At 35.0% G+C, this 18,401-nt stretch overlaps 1 protein-coding gene across 37 annotated transcripts in view; it reads right to left on the reverse strand.

Annotated features, from left to right (window-relative positions):
• Positions 1 to 18,401, reverse strand: part of PTPRD (protein tyrosine phosphatase receptor type D) — a 1,327,869-nt gene that overhangs the window by 223,796 nt on the left and 1,085,672 nt on the right. The window lies entirely within an intron of this gene.

The raw sequence follows: 18,401 nt of genomic DNA on the forward strand, positions 1-18,401 counted from the left end.
AAAAATAAAAGAGATTAATGATAAATAGCATAGAAATAATATATAACATTTACCATTTTGCATTGCTCCTTAGGTATTTGAAAATATTTATTCTGCCTTGTTCTTATGTGATTTGGGACTTTCCCAAATACCTGTGAAATAATCTACCTCCAGTAAGTTTGAACAGTAATTATCTCATGTCCAATCAATTGGTCATTGAATGAATGGGTAAAAATTAAAATTAAGTTCAGATAAACTGTAAAAGTATCCTTCATTTCCTTTAGGAAACCTAACAGTACCACTCTGTGCCTAGAAGACAGATGCTGAACAGCTGCACTAGGTAGTTACTTAACCATGTCTCTTACATGAAAAAGAGGTTATTTGTAATACATTTTGACCTAATCCCAACGAAAGGAAAACAAGAGAAAGATGGAGAGATGTCAGAAGCTGTACAAAAGTTCTGAATAAACCTGAAAGCAATAAGATGTATGTACACTTTGATGTGACTAAAAGGAAGGCAGCTACAATATTACTATATTTTTTCAAGTTTAATCACTATTTTAGTAGTCTTTTTATTGTTTTTTTTTTTCTTGAAATATCTTCAACATTCAGATGAGATTTCAATCACAATGGCCCACTTATAATTAATTTAATCCTATTTTTATACAGAACAAAGTAGCTGAAACATAAATCAGGAGGCCACACATGAATAACAAGCATATGTATTGCAATGGAAAATATTTCATTCAGTGAATTCTACCTACTAATGTGATAAGATAATGTGTTTATATTAGAATATAAGAAATGTTTTCTTAGAGAAAGAGAAAGAATTCACATATTTTGAATATTAACTCAAATGATCTTTGAATAAAGTTTTTCTAGAATAGAATAATACAAGACCCTGTCAGCATTTTAACTCATTCAATGAGAAAAACTGGAAAACAAACCTGCATGAAATTTGGTGACATTTCTATTACTATCACATACTCGAGTTTGTCTGTTACCATATTACAATGCAGGAATTGAGGCAGCATGTATTTGTAAGATTTGTAAGATTTGCAAGCACTCATTGCACAAGCTTTTTAATCTATATGCTTTTGTAGAATAAAATCTGTATTAAATACATATCCATTAGAGTAGTAAAAGATCTTTCCAGTCCCCACAAGCTTTGCCTTTCCTGATGGAAAAAAAAAAAAGAAAAAAAAAAAACTTCTTAAATTATGAACCTATTGCAGAGATATTAACCTAATAAATATGACTTTAGTACTTTAGTATATCTCTAGTATAGAAATGGGTGTTAAACATTATATCTAATATATATTTGGGCTTCTGTCTTAACAGGCAACTGTAATTTACATGTACAACCCTTGTATGCACACCTCAGAGTATGAATATGTCAGTTAAAAAAAAAAATGGGTATCAAATATTTGTCTTTATTAAATGTATTTATATTTTTAAATAGGTTTAGAAAATTTGCATTTCTAACTTTATTTGACATTTTGGTTATCACTATGTATTTCTGAAGCTTTTTTACAGCATCTGATCTTAAGACTTTAATTTACTTACTAGGAGTAATCTTCACTGAAATCTAGATTACTAGTGCAGTTTATTCTTCTTTCTCTTTTGTAATTAAGAAAATTTTATAAGAACCCTTTCTTTTGCACTCTGGATATCCATCAGTTACTAAGACAAGTCAGATGAACAGAAAAATGCATCTGTCATTTTTTCTTTTGTTTAAGTAAAAGCCTGAGGTAGCAATATAAACTGATGGCTCATTACTGGGAAACATCACAATATTAAGCCTAAATTCCAATTCAAAGATGATTTTGTATTTGTAGAGAACTTTACAGATACTACTTTTTTCTATCCTACTATTTTCAGCAGCAGGAATAGGTGAGGCTTTTAAAACTTCTGTTATCCCATACCTCATTTCAGTTAGTCCACACTATTGATAATTATATCTTTTTTTTTTTTCATCTATATGTGTGACATTTTACCAATGAATAACTACATGTAAAGAGAACGATTCCATTCTTATGGCACAGTATTATTTTCACCTGTGAAAATAGTTCCACTTCCAAAATGAAAGTGCAATCATTATTTACATTTGTTTGTAATCAGCCCTCCAATTCCTCAAGGCACAATAAAATAAGTCAGTCCAGGGGAATCAAAAGCAGATGTTTTCCCATTTCAGAAAATGGATGGTGAATTGTATTCACTATCATCAAGTAGCTGCCTTAACATTTTTTTTCAGTACTTATATTCAGTTTCTTACAATCACTCACTTTCTTCACAAACATAATTAATCGACTACGTTGCACCACTGCACACTAGAGGTCAGCCACCAATGGTTTAGATGTACTGTGATGTGCTTTTATTATTTCTAACTAGTGAGAGGCATAATGCCTCTGGTCACCATCAAGTTTCTCATTCACTTCTGAGAACAGACTGCCACTTCAATCTAACAATGAACAGATAAAAAAATATTTTTTTTCTGACTAATAATTATAGAAATTTAACTTCATCATGACGTATACAAACAAAAATAATAAAACCTTCCAATCTTGCTTCAGCTCATTTTAAGGAGCTTTTACCACAGGTTGGTGCACACCATTATTTTTTGTAAAGCATCTTTAAAAAATATTACTCTATTTCTTGTCCAAAACTTCGCTATAAGATCAGGGATGTAAAAAAATAAAAAATGCTGAAAGTATTAATGAAAAACAGTTCAGGGTTGAAAATGAAGCTGGTTTGAAAAGAAAAAATGTTTTTGTCTGTCATTCTGTAGGAAATTATATACCTGTTCAGAGCAAAATACAAATTTTTATTGCCCTATTGAAACAAGTTCAAGCAGCTCAAAAAATTATGCTATTTCACAGATTACACAATTTCTCATCATTAACCTCATCATTGTCATCATTAACCTACTTTACTTAAAATAGAAAATGTACCAACTTTTTACCTTAAGGTTTTCAACTCACATAGTTGAGAAGATAAAACAATAAAGGCACAATTTAAATGGCAGAGATTTTGGTTAAATGCAGCTCTGATAGCATGATCAAAACTTTTCATTGAAATATACTGACCATAAATAATAATCTTATTTTTAACTGATCCCTAGTTAGTTTTTATATGTGTCAATAAATTATACCCTGCATTTGGAACTCTGATGGAGTGTTTCAGAGTGTAATTAAAGAGGATGATATAAGTCCTGGACTTTGTAATTTGGATTAGATTTTTCCTACTGACTTCATTTGTGCAGGATTTCACACATACATATCAAGTTACTATTTAGATCACTTGAAGATATATTTATGAAAGAAAAAAAAATCATCCAGTCAGCTAAAATATATAGTGTTTTTTTTGTCAGAGATTTTCCCAGCACTTGAAGTGACAGTGATACATGCAAGAGAGAGACCTCAAGTCAAACAGTTCTTTGCTGTATTGTAAGTGGGACAAAACTGGAACACACTGAAAAAAAAAAAAAAAAAAAAAAAAGAAAGAAAGCATAGATTTGTAGTTCTGTATACTACCTGTCTCTGCTACTTGTTTTTCTGTCATGGTTACATACAGTTGTGTTAACACTTTCAAGTTTTGGATTTGCTTTCTATTGTGAATATTGTGATGTTAAATTTTTATGCAACAGACATCTAATCTATTGTTAAACTGCCAATTTTTTCTCTCATTTCTCTCTGTGTTAAGGAAGTAGAGCCTTTTTTTTTTCTTTTTCTTAGAAAAGCTTTTCTTAGTATACAATATCCCATTATTTTACCTACTTCCATAAAACTGGTAGCCTTTATAACATTTTATTTCCACAGTTTCAAGTCAGCAGGTGAGATACAATATTAAAAGAACTAAGGGCAAGTTGAAATCTACATATTAATTTCCACAGAACCAGAATCACTAAAGCTGACAGTCACATGTGGAGAGTACCTAATTCAACTCACTTGGACCAGGGTCAGCTACAGAAGGCTGCCCATTACCACGCTCTGTTCAGTTTTAAATATCTCCAGGGATGGAGACCTCCATACAACAACCTGTACTAGTGATCATTCACCCTTGAATTAAAAGATAAAAAATAAAAACAAAAACAAAAACTGCCTAAAAACAACAAAAAGTGATTCCTAAGTTTAAACAAACTTTGTGCACATCGCCCCTTGGGCTGTCGTTATGCCCCAGAGAGAGTCTGGCTCCCTCTTCTGCATGGACAAGATTTTCCTGAGCTCCCTCTCAGGCACAAATGCTCCTAGCTCTCAATCTCTCTTCATATGGACAATGCTCCATTTCCCTCACCATCTCTGTGACCCTTCACTGGACTTGCTCTAGCTTGCCCATGTCTCTCCTGTTCAACACTGACCCCAGCACTCCAAATACATCTCACCAGTACTACGCAGATGGGAACAACCATCTCAGCCCAGGAAGCTGTTGGCTGCCTGTGCTGCATGTGCACATTGCTGCTTTATGATCAATGTTTTGTCCACCACCACACCCAGGCCACTTCTGTGAAGCTGCTTTCCAGATGGTGAGACACCATCATGACAGATACTTAAGGCTGTTCCTGTCCAGGTGCAAGGCTTCCTGTAGCCGGTGGTGTATCCCAAGGGTCGGTACTGGTTCCAGTCCTGTTCAACTTCATCAATGACCTGTATGGTGCACCTTCAGCAAATTTGCTGATGACAAAAAGCTCAGAGGAGTGGCTCATACACCAGAGAGCTGTGCTGCCATTCAGGCTTGAGAGTTGGGCTGAGAGGAACCTCATGAAGTTCAATAAAGGTAAGTGCAGGGTCCTGCACCTAGGAAGGAATAACCACATGCACCAGTACAGGCTGGGGGCTGACCTGATGGAAAGCAGCTCTGCAGAGAACGACCTGGACAGCAGGTTAATCATGAGCCAGCAATGCGCCCTTATGAAGAAGGCCAACGGTACCCTGGGCTGCATTCAGAAGAGTGTTGCCAGCATGCTGAAGGAGGTGATCCTCCTGCTCTACTCAGCTCTGGTGAGGCCACACTGGGATTTGTTGTGTCTAGTTCTGGGCTTCCCAGTACAAGAGGGACATGGAACTACTGGAGCAAGTCCAGAGGAGTGTTATGAAGATGATCGGGGGACTCATATGACCATCTGTCATATGAGGAGGGGCCGAGAGAGCTGGGTCTTTTTAGCTTGGAGAATTGAAGACTGAGAGGAGATCATATCAATGTGTAAAATATCTGAAGGGAGGGTGTCAAGAGGATGGAACCAGACTCTTTTCAGTTGTTCCCAGCAAGAGGATGATAGTCAATGGACACAAACTGAAACACAGGAAGTTCTGGAAGAATTCGAGGAAACACTTCTTTACTGTGAGGGTGACAGAACACACACAGGAACATGTTGCCCAGAGAGGCTGTGGAGTTCCCTGCTCTAGAGATATTCTAAACCTGCCTGGATGCAATCCTGCGCAATGTGCTCTAGGTGATCCTGCTTAACAGGGGTGTTGGCAAAGATGAACTCCAGAGGTCCCTTCCAACTTCAACCACTCTGTGATAATGTGAATTCCCTTTCTTGAACTTCCTGTCAGCCCATTTCTGCAGCCCGCCAAGGTCCATGTGAATAGCACAACTATCTTGTGCTACTTTGACAAAATATTTCATTTAAAGTAACAGGTGTAAGTTTTTCTCCATTTTCCATTTTACCTCCCTAATTAACCCAAGAAGAATGTCGGTCTGAAGTATATCCAATGCAATCAGCCAGAAAAGATGAAAAATAAGTTATTGTGAATATTCATACATAGATCAATGAACTGGTTGTTGTAATTTAAGCAAGAAGTTTCCTACTTATGAACTGCTTTAATTTTTTACTTTTCAGGATCTCTAGCTTGGAACAAAATTGCCAACACTGTCGTATAAGCTAGGGAAATCAGCCACTGTCAATGATGTAGTTTTTATAAGATCACTATTTTGAAACAATTCTAGTTGATTAGCGTGAGCTGATTAGTAGTTTGATCTGTACTAGCTTATACAGTATTATCGGATCAGAATTACTAGAAACAATTTTTCAGTCACTGAATTTGACATGCAGGTTCAACATTACGATCTTGAATATGGGCAGGTGAATGTTTAAGCTAGTATCACTTGAACAAATATTAATAATTCTGTGCAAAACACAAGTAGTGAAGCACACATCCACAAAAGAATGTTAACACAAAATTATGAACAGTGGTAACCAAAGACAGGACACAAAGGAATGGCACAAAGCGGCTCAACAAGAGGTTCAGACTGTGCATTTGGAAGAAGTTCTTTACTATGAGCGTGGTCAAACATTGGAACAGGCTTCTTAGTGAGGTGGTCAGTATCCCATGCTTGTCACTGTTTAAGAGGATAATGCCCTCACCAATATGCTTTAACTTTTGGTTAGCCCTGTAGTGGTGAGGCAGTTAGACTAGATGATATTTGAAGGTTGCTTCTAACTGAACTATTCTATTCCATTATATTTGATTCTATTTAATTTGATTTGATTCTAAAGTTAATTGCTTAAATAAATAAATGTCAGGTTGCTACAATGCGTTCCCCAGTTACACGGTTCATTGTCCAGCATTAATTAGCTACCATCACCTTGGTATTGTTTATTTCTTTTTTTTTTACCAATGCAGTACTTGTCAAGAAGCAGTTTGTCTTAAAATTCAACCAATGGGTTAGGTTAGCCCTCTTTCAGTTCTGTATATGTTGGAGGGCTACTGTGCACTGGCTTCATGCCTTCTGACAGCACAAATACCACAAATGAAGAGTTGCGTGAAGAACTGAAATGGCAGGTCTTAGGGGATCCAGCAGGTAAACACTAAGCTTTAATGGTTGTTAGCAAGGCATCAGCTCTAATCAATTAATGATTTAATTACTTAGAATAATTTAGATAATGAACAACAGCAAGTCTACAATCAATTAAGTTCATCCAAACTTTCTATTTTTAGCACAGGACCTTGAGAACTATACTCTTCCTGCAGTGTTCTGAGTGAGAAGTCTCTGATACTTCAGTCCTAGAAAAAATTGAACACAACCAATAAAACATAGGGGTTGCATTTAAAAAAAAAAAAAAAACGTATGCAGAGAAGGAAAAAAAACTTTGTCGGAGCTATTCTACAGATGCCATAGTCTAGTAAGTCAGAAATGTATGTTACATTTTAGCAAAACATGCTAGGAGCAAAAACAATCATGTTTTTCCTCCAAAATCTTTGGAAATCAGAAGTAGCAGGATTCTTAAAATGGAATACTTGTGCACAATTGAACTCCCCTTTGAAAAGATCTCTTTGGTCTTCACAAGAGAAAAAATAGAGCTTGGCTTCTTTTCATGTCTTCAATGAGAGTTCACCCTTTCTTCACTGAAAGTACTAAAAGATCAGCAGAAAATAAGTCTTGTCTGGTTGACTTCTAGTCCGATCATACAATACAGATACCACCAAAAGCAGCTATGTCATTTTTGGTACTAGTCTGCTCAAATAAAAACACATTTTAAATGTCAAAAAAAAAAGTGTAAGAATCCATTTGAATAATAAGAAAGCAAGGCTGCTGCTGCTTAAGATTTATATTGTAATGCTACTTTGCTGACCTCTTATGAGTTTATGCAACTTAGATGAAATTTCTTTAATGAATTTTTTAGTCTATCACTTCCTCATGGCAAACATACTTTGTTTCTGCTTTGTGATGCATAATTGATGACAATTCAGTACCAGATTCCACATACATTTATGAAAACTGGTGCTTTCTTTCAGTGTTGAGAGAGAAGTAGAGTCACTAGCAATGGGAAAAAAGACAGCTGAAGGGAAAAAAGGATGCATATGAAGAAATTGAAACAATAAAAGCAAATAGTTCTGAATTGATGAACTAACAGGGTGAATTAACACAGAACATTCACAGCACAACAGAAGGGCAGGGTTACTCTCTGGTGCCACAGAACATGGAGTAAGCAGTGAGTGGTGTAGCTCAGGCATGACTGTCACTGGGTGTTGTTGCAGTGCAGCATCCCTCCCAGGCTCTACTGCCAAGATAAGAGCACATCCTCTTTTACATCCTCACCACAGAATAGAAGGCACGCCTTCTCAAGCAGAAGACATCCCCTGCCGGCTTCCATCTTCTGTCAGAAAGCATTCTAGCTTTGCCTGAAGGAAACTGGGCCATGGAAAGTAAAAGGTAGCACAACCTAATAGTTGAGGGGTAGGGACAGTATGCTTGTACTGTATAGGCAGAACTTGAAAATGAATACTCAGATTATGACCAAAAAAAAAAAAAAAAGACTGGAGCACCAAATAATTGCAAAAATTGCACAGAAGAGTGATAAAAAGGTAAATATAGATATAAGGTAAACAATATAGATAAAATATAGATTAAAAAAGGTAAATAATATAGATAAAAGGTAAATATAGATTTTTATAGATATAGATATAGGTATTTTTAGACCATAGACTCTGTTGTCTTTGTGTAATCCAGGGTGCTTTTGGCAGAAAATGGAAATATTAATTATTAGAGAAGTTTTGCACACTATTTTCCAGTTATATTAGAAACACTTAGAGGTAAACACTACAATGGTGAGATTCAAATTATCCTAAAATATTGTTTAGAGTTAAGTGGTGTTTGTGATTCTGTTTCTTAAATCATTAAATCATTACCAGGTTAATCATCTTTCCTGGATCGCGTGTGCAATCTAAAGAGATAGAATTAAAGGAACAGAATTTCCTCTCCAGAGTAAAGCAATAGCATGATTTATTTATATTAAAAAAAAAAAAAAAAAAAAAAAAACTTAAGATCTTTCCTAGAACTTTAAACTCATAGCATTCTAGTATAATTGACTCAGCATACGGTATGAAACACCAGCTTTATTTATTTATTTATTTATTTATCCTGAACTATTTCTTGGAAACAAATTGCTGTAGACTTCTAAGATGATCTTTTTTTTTTTTTGGATACTGTTGAGATCTCACAGCCTGTGCTACCACTGTACAGTCAAAGACACCAGCTTGCCTTGAAACTGTGCATTACCTGCCCTGCATTTTCCTAGCAATATTCTCCTAAACAGGAAGGAGTACTTGCCTATCTTAATCGTTTTTTTCTCAATCCAAATACTGCAAGTTATTAGCAGTTACTTGTGATGTCCAAATACACTGGTCAGAAGAAGAACTATAGTCAGAATTATTAACTTACCTCAGAAACTTCAGCTTTAGATAGGGTACAGGGGTGACATTTGTAAGAATAAGACAAGAATAAAATAAGAAAACCTCTTCCTTTGAATCTAGCAGTCTCAGCATACGCCTTCTCTTTGTTCAATCAGATGCTTAACAAACATAATTTCTGAGGCTGATCTATAATCAAGAGATAGCAGTTCTGCCTGCTCTAAGATATCTATAGCTCAAACAGAACAGTTCTGATGATTTGAGGTTGCAGTTTCACATTGTTAACCACCTAAGAAGTAAACATTAAAACACCTAATAGGTAAATAATAATAATATGTAATTAGGAAAATGTTTTTATGGATATGAGGAAGTTGGTAAGGGCCAGAGATTTGACACAATATCTAAGACTGAGAGGTTCAGATTTGGTCCTTTGTTCTACTGCAGACCACTTTTTATTCTCATTGATCCTTCAAAATGCTTTCTTGGTAAAATGGAAAGACATGACAGATCTACTAACATCAAAGAGATCTAAAGTTTTGATCTTCACGCTCCAAGACTACTGCATGTTTCCCCCAAGGTTACAGTGTATTTTGCAAGGAAGAATAAGACACTGAAGCAAGCACTCAAAGATAAACAAACCAAAATAAACAAACACAGTACAAGATGCTGAAGACTTGCTATATCTGCTCAACAAAAGAGAACAAAAGAGAATTTATTAACAAAACTATCTATGAAATCTCAGTTAATCAAGAGCAAATATTAGAGATGAACCTGTACAGGGTTATTGGTCTACGTACCTGATGCGAAAAAAAGGTCTGGTGCATTCCAGACAGAAGGTAGATATTTCTGGCTACTGAAAAGGTAAATGAATCAAGGCATATTGCCTATTGAAAACACATTTTTTTTCCATCTGCCATCTGCCATGCAAAAATTTCTAAAAAGATTCCAGGATCAGGTTTATTCAAAGTGTAGTTGTCGTTTGACTACCTATGAGTTATCTAAATTGAGATCAATCATGAAGGGTCACTGATACTTGGCTGATTTTCTCAAGATACGAAATGAGCTCCTGCTCTGTGTAAGTGCTAAGCTACTGTCAAACAATGGATAGCCACAAAAGTTTTTTCAAAAGCATTTCTGCCAGGGGTAAAACTCACACTTTTTGTGTAGATCTAAAAGCTATCTTTAACATATTCGTGTTATCCACACCATTATACTTACATGTCTCCAAAGCACTCCATTTCACTGTACTATTTTAGCAGTCTATAATTCATGAATAAAAACCAAAAATGAGCCGCTAAGTAGAATGCAAGTCATAAATCTAAGAGAATGGTGCTTGGTTAACAAAATAACAGGAGTAGAAATAGAACTCAAAAAACAGTTCCAGTTTATCTTTCTATCTTGACTGAAGATATTTGTAAAAATTTATGAATAATAGTTTCAATAAAGTTTTCAACAGCAACTATTTTTGATATATTAATAAATTCTGAAATAATTTGTTATAGTGAGAGTTTTGAGTCTCAACAAAACTTCAGACACTAGAAGCCAGCATACCCTCATGATATGACCAATTGCATTTGTACAATTGCAACAACAGAATTTGTGTGTAGATCTCTATTAGTAAAACTGTAGATTGCTGCATTTCCTAACATAAGAAAATTGATGAAAATCTTAGTTCATAAATGTTTGAAGGCAGTATAATATAAACATTTATCACAACAGTAAATTATAAGAAGGCATTTGTTTCAAGCAGCTTGTTTGTTAAGTAGCCGTTGACTAAAAGCATTTATTGATGCTTGTAAAATGGATATTGATGTTTGTAAAAGGGATAGTATAAATATATTTCTTTTCATCTGGTACTTAACATTTTAATAGAAGTCTTTAATATCAGATTGATCTTTAATTAGTGTACTAATGAATTATTTTACAGGAATCTAAATTATTTCCTTATGAAAAGTTTGATCTAAAAGGAAACTACATTCCATTTTTAAGAAAATCCTGATCCTCTTGATCTGAAAATCTGTATTTAATAGAGTAGATACAATGTCATCTTCCTATGACACTGAAAGATTTTTTCTTACTTGCAGTTTACCTCTGTTCCTTTCAGCATAATGTAAACATCTTCAGATGTTAAAAACTTTACGTCATTTTCATCAACCACATACACTGAAAAAGGTCAATGGACATGTTACACTCCTTCCCACAGAAAGTACATCTGAAGATGAAGAATTAAAAAAAGAATAAAAAATGGTGATTTAAGATTTCCACCAATGTTACTAGGCCTGTGAACCGTAGAACAACAGAAGACACCCTGTAAAACAATCAGTCTCTTCTCATGTGGGAACTGTTCCATCACGGAATCATAGAATAAGGAACCATAGAATATCCTGAGTTGGAAGGGACCCACAAGGACCATTGAGTCCATCTCCTGGATCCACACATGACCACCCAAAAATCAAACCATTTGTCTGGGAGTGTTGTCCAAACACTTGAACTCTGATCTCCATGAACTCCAGCCTTGATCCTTTACATTATTTTCTGCACCTTACCTAACTCAATACTCCTTGAGATATGCTGATCAGATTGTATTACGGTACCCAAGATGAGTGTGCTCTAAAATTTAAACTACATCCAACAATTTCCTCCTTTCCTCTCTTGCCTCAGACAGAATTACTCAATGATTTAGAACTAATTCCATCTTCTATAATAAGAAAAAGTCAAATGGATTCTCCTTGTCATTCATACTGAGTAGTATCTTCTGTTTGGTGTTTAAAAATATGAATCTAATCTGAGTACATTCAGATGTACAGTAGAAAACTGTCATTTGAGTAGTGTGCTCCAATAGTTCTTTTGTAATTGTCCAGAGTTATCTACTAGATTACTGCTAAATTCTCCTCACACTTATTATGCAACATTGTCTCTAGTAATCGCTATCTTCTCTACATGTAAATATGTACACTCCAGCTGACATGACCTTTCAGTAATCTTTATAAACAAACTTAATTTGTTACCAAGGATGAAAAAGTATTTTCCCAGCTCTAAATCTGTATTTTTCTCTTCCCTGTCCTTTCTCCAGTCTGTCAACAAACATTTCTAATGAGAAACCAGGACTAGGCTTGCACTGAGTTATTAACTGCATTAGGTCCATACAGACAGGGTTAAGTTGCCTTGCTACTCCCATTCCTTCTATCTTTGCTTATGCATCAAAAGACAGTGTTAGACCCTACCGCCACATTGTAACACAAGGTCCTTTTCACAAAAACAAACAAACAAAACAACAACAACAACAACAAAACACTTTGGGGCTGTATTTTTCATTCTTAGCTGTTTGACCTTACATTTGTTTGCTGCTGAAATGTATGTTGTTTCACTAGAACAAGAGATCATTTATATCCCTCTCCAATCCAGATACCATCTGCAGATCTTCTCAATGATTGTTTTATATATTTTTCTAAAGCATATATGAAATTATTGGATTGAAAAAAAAATGACCTAGGTGGGACTCTCCTGGAAATACACATATATATTTAATGCTCACTGCCAAAATATAGTTAGTATCATTTTTCCTTGTTGTTTCTTCCTCTTTCTTCATATTTGCATGTGTCAAAAAACAGTCATCAATAATGGAGCCTCCTGTCCATCCATGTGCTGCTACTGAGGCTGGGAAGCATAGGGAGCTTGAAAAATACACAGCAATTTAAAGATCGACTTCTTAAGCACACACCAGAACAAAAACTCTGATCAGGTAAGATTCAAAGACACATTTAGTTGGATAATTTTTACCCAAATAGAAGAAAATTAAAACTTCTATTGAACTATATTCCTGAACAACAGACTTACTGGAAATTGAGCATGTGGTATGTGTATTGAAACTAGTGAAAGTTACTAGTTACTATGCACAGCAACACCATGACCAATCTGCTGTTTACAGTCCTGCCCCAGAACTTTTTGTAAATTGAAATCACCGTTTGTCATACATTTGCATTCACCTCTAATAAGTAACTTCAAGTTTGAATTGTCTTTTATCAATATTTTGTGTTCAACTGTGCAACATGAGCTGTTTACTCAAATGACATTACATTTCTGTGCTCACTTTTCTCATAACCTACACGCTACATTGTTATACACAACCAGCGAAAGCCAAAGTGGTAACTTTAACAAAACTTAAAGGTCTTTTATACCAATTTAAAATCAAAAAAGTAACTTTATTATTTCACTGCCACCTTTAGAAAAAAGAAGCAATTAAACTAATTTAGTTAGCACAACCATATTTTGTCCCACCAATACTTACCTACTCTCTTAAGATCCTATTTGGGTAACAATTTGTCTCAATCCCCGCATTTGTTAAAATTTATCACTGTCTCGTCAGCACTAAGCTTTAGCTGTTCCTGATCCTGGTCTACAGAAGACCTTGAAGAGTTTTCTAACAGGTAGCATGATTATGATACATTCCTCTGAAGCCAAGAGTGAACTAAGCATTACTCAAAGTTTAAACAATTGCAAATGGAAGTAATATACAATAAATGTATTGTCAGTTGCAACCAATTCTACTGAATGTAAAAAAGAATTGTGGCTTCTCTTCTAAAACAGCATCTAAAAAGAAGCAGTATAACCAAAATGTTGAAACAGAAGCTATGCAACCAAGAACAAAGGAAAAAAAAAAAAAAAAAAAGACCGTAATGCAGCAAGAAAGTCAGAAGAGTCAGTAACCAAGCCTTTCTCAGGGTGGAGCAGGTGGCAAGATGGAGTAGGATGTGTCCTGTGAGAACTGATACAATTTGTAAAAAGTTAGATGCATGATATCTATGGAAAGTATTTGAATCTATCAATACAAATGAAACTATTGACTTTCAAAAAAATATACAACTAAGAAAGACCAGGAAAAAACATCTTAACAAGCAATATCTTTCTTTGAACTCAGTGACTTGACACTTCATTTTTACAGAGGTCAGAAAGAGATAGCATACCATATTCTATATTCTATATTCATATAGTTTGAAAAGAAATCTGTTATACGTGGTCTCTGAAAAACATATGCTTCTTGTTATCAAATGGATAATCCTGCAGAAAGCTTCTAGGTAGTTACCACTCTGCCAGTTAATTTAGAAAACATGAGAAAAGCATTACCCTTCTTATGACAAATGGTGTGATATTACTACTTTCTCAGTGGATGTAGATAAGTATTGCCTCAACCCAGCTGCCATCTGCACCATTGAGTACAAGGCATCCAATGACAAATACTGTGAACTACCAGGCTGTTCTTCTATGAACAGAAGGCTAAACAAACGCTTCTTTTCTTCAGCAAATTCTGTAACCTCCTCTCACAGCAAGCACAGAAGCTACAAACACAAAACATAAATAGAGGAAACTCAGAGAAACCATATTCCTTGAGATTATTCACTTCGTATACTTTCAAGTACTTCTTTTTGCTAAAAATACAGGTAAAAGAGCAAAATGATTTTGTCACCTTTCAGTTTTGCTTACTTTGCTTAGTCAAGTGTAAGCTTCAATTCTGTTCTAACAGTCAGAATATCTTGGTCACATACATACAGGATGTGGTGCCCTCATCCAGCCCACTGGGGAAGGACATGCTGGCATTTCCATCCTGTATTCCTCTGAGAGGTTTCCATACGAGAGTTCATCACCTGATATCAATTCATTTCAGAGTTTCATGTCTTTCCCAATGGTGGAAAGAAACAAACAAGTTTCACTCCCTCACTCAGCTATAAGGGTAGTATATAAACAGAAAAAAAATACCAAATAATCCTGTTGGAAACCTCTTCAAAAGCAGCAATTGGGCTTGCTGTTGGATTTCACTCATTAGTGATTTCACAGTGAGATAAGAAGAGCATGAGTTCTTTATCTATTCCCAATTATAGAATAAATAAAGAAAAAATGAAATTAAGTGGAAATGTCAGGACTTATTTTTTTATTCTGTAGTACCTTAGTGTCAGCAACAGAAAAATTGAAAAAAAAAAAAGGAAAAAAAAAAAGAAAAGAAAAGGTAGGCCTGGCCTTTCCATGGTGATAGAAACTTTGTCCCCTTCATCTCACCTGCTCTGTCTATTTGTGAAGAAGTTCAAGAACAGACCTGGAAAACTGTAGTGCTTGGGACCCTCACCCAAAGAGCTATGAAAACAGGAGCAGTATCTGCAAATGTGGAGGGCAGACCACTTCCATCAGGGCAGGAACCCTCCTTAAAGTCCCCAGGAAATCCAGCAGAAGAGCAAATCACGCATGATAGACACATCTTTTCCTAAACGTGTTGACACTGATCCTGTGCTCCATCTTTCCCATCCCACAAAATAACTGGCTTGTAGAAACTCAGCACATCTCCCAAATAAACTAAGCACAGCATGTGAGAGTGAAACATTACTGTGACTCTCCATGAGCTCTTTTTACATTGGTAAGACAGACAGACATTAATTTACAGCTCACACAGTTAATGCAGTGTTATGTAGAGACCTATAAAAACATGTATGGCACACCATTTAACATATACCATATAATGTATACTATTTAATGTACATTTGTATGTGCATACATAAACATTCATGCAGCTTCAAAGCCTGTGCATACTAATTGACAATCATAGTCTCTTTCTTTAGACTCATATTTTAATAGAGGTTTAAGCTGTATGGTATATGGCACTATTTTTTTCAGACTGTAAAGGGAATGAAACCATCAAATCTGACTAAAATGTAGGATATACTACATTGACATTTATCAATCACAAACCTCTTTAGTTAGCATTAAGTGTATCACAAACTTTAATTTGAAATTTAAGCCAAGATAATGTAAGTGAACAAAGTCTTGCATTAGCTGTTCCTTTCATTATTAAGCTGCCTCCTTTTAAAGTCCTGTAATTTATTGGAAAGGAAAGGAATGCAGGAAAGGATGTCAAACTGAAAAAAGCGGTTTTAACTGTAAAGTTCTCCTTGAAAAGAAAGTGTACGTTCACTTATAAAAATTGTGGGCAATTCCCACACCCATCACACATTTTATTATTTTAAGCAGAAAATAAAGGTAATGACAGAAGAGAAGCATTTTCCCATTAATTAAGAGATAGGCAAATTAGATAAAAGCCTAACTATTTAAGTGACCATTTCATATTCACAAGTACGTGTAAGAGTACTTTCTATGGTCCCTAGTACACTTTCAAAGTACCACTACCCACGTCAAGAACTCTTAAGAACAGGAAAAGAGGTAAGGCCAATAGAAATGTACCTTTCAAAATTCAAAGTCAACAGTGTTTTTAAATGATCAAGCTAGAAACTGCACTTCTGTCCGTAAAAAGTTATACTGTCCTTTCTCAAGCAAAGAGATACCTAATCAATCATTTCTTAGCAATAATTGCTGCTTATTCTTTATTTCGGAATGTCTTAACAGAGATTCTGACCTAAAGTACACGGCAAAATTGAGATTTTCTTAAATAACTTCTCTCTCTTTTCATGAAAAGAATACCTGATGAAATTATTCCATTATACTTTTAATTCCAAAACTCTAGGGGTACTTCTCTACCTTTTCTTAGTTATCTATTTTTTTATTTGTAAGTATTTTCAATTGTCATTTTCTTTCTGTTTGCTAATAACAAGAAGATGCAATAAATACTAAGTAATAAGCACAGACTATATTGAGACCTCATAAATCTCTCTAAGAATAATGATGAACCTGTGTTTGTCTGCCCTCTATTCCTGGAACTCTGTCTAGTACTGTGAACTAAATTCAAAGACATCTATACAAAATCGTAGATCACTAATCTTCTACTGTCAGTTTATGTGAATTCCATCCCAAAACTTTAGCTGATATGTACATTTGTGAAAGATCATCAGTTGGTACTCTAGGGTGGGATGCTTCCTATTACATTAACAGCACTCGTGACATTATCTACCAACATTAAAGGGTCACACAGCACTGTCTAAATTGGTGTCTAAAAGTAGTAGAAAAAATCAAGGAATATAATATTTTATCTTGAAGAGATCTTTGCATTGTTCTTCAGTCAGGAGCTCCAGTCTAGCTCTATAAAGAATAAGAATATTAAGGATCTGTCTCTGAAAATGCTAGTTATCCACTGTTAGTATTAGTAATATTTACTGATGCATCATTTTTACTCTTTCTTAGTATCTACATCATTTTGTCCAGACTGGTTTCACTGAGAATAACTCCCATAAAAAGATTATCTTTATACGTTTTACAACCTTTATTCTGTATGTGAGACTCCATCAGTTCTAGCTACAGCAAGAAGCCTTCCTGACTTCTCTCAGGTTAATAGATGACTTTTGTTTCATTTTATTTAAAATAAGTAAGATTCATAATGGAGTTTTGGAAAACCTAGTCTGAAAATTCTCTTAAATTATGTAGTCAGTGGATTTAGACACCAGCTGTTTTTAAAGTAAATCCTATGCCACCCTTCAAAAAAAAAAACTATCCTCATTCCCCACAGAGAAGAGAGATGAAAGAGGGAACTTTCTGGTAATTGTAAACAAAAACGATACACTTCTCTCACAAGTGCAGGACTAACAAAGGAGCTTCTGGGGTTTAACTATCTTTTTGCAAATTAATACCTGACAGGAATTACCAAAAAAAAAATCATTCACTACTGGCCCATAGGAGGTTGGATATTCCATTATCCGAAGCAGAAAAGATATACCAGATTATAAAATGTATGTTTCCTAAGCACAGAATTTTCTTTAAAAATAGGTAGTATACTATCACTGCAGAAACACACAACATATGGGCCCATTTCCCAATTAATTATTTTCTGGCTATAGTGTTAAAATGTCCTTGGCTTCACCTTACACACAATCATCCCAGCTGGTTATTATCTACCTGGAAAGAGACCAAAGAATCTCAACTGTCAGTACTCTACAGACATGTATGTTTTGTCCATATTTTTTTTTTTCATTTACTTCACTTTCATATTGCTACAGTTAAAAGAAAAAAACTCTTACTACACACAAAGTGTGTAATAGAAGTGGAAAGATTTATTATCTCTTCTATTGTTGTAACTTAGCATACCTGGAGTGCAGGTGATAAGTGGAGTGACAAGGAACCTTCAACATGCCTTTACTGAGAAAGGACTTATCCAATGTTACTGACGTTGGTTTTATTTATTTTTTTTTGTGTTCCTATTTAATTCAACTGCTTCTTTGTTTTGCGCAAATGTATGGAAAAACACAGAAGTCTTCAGAAGTCAGAGCTGGAACAAAGTTATTGATTGGTGGTATATCTGTACAGAGTCAGGAAGATAAAATAAGAAAATATCCCTGAATCAAATGAATGTATCAGTCA

Source organism: Anser cygnoides, chromosome Z (assembly GCF_040182565.1).
Source record: "Anser cygnoides isolate HZ-2024a breed goose chromosome Z, Taihu_goose_T2T_genome, whole genome shotgun sequence".
In the NCBI taxonomy this organism is placed as follows: Eukaryota; Metazoa; Chordata; class Aves; order Anseriformes; family Anatidae; genus Anser; species Anser cygnoides.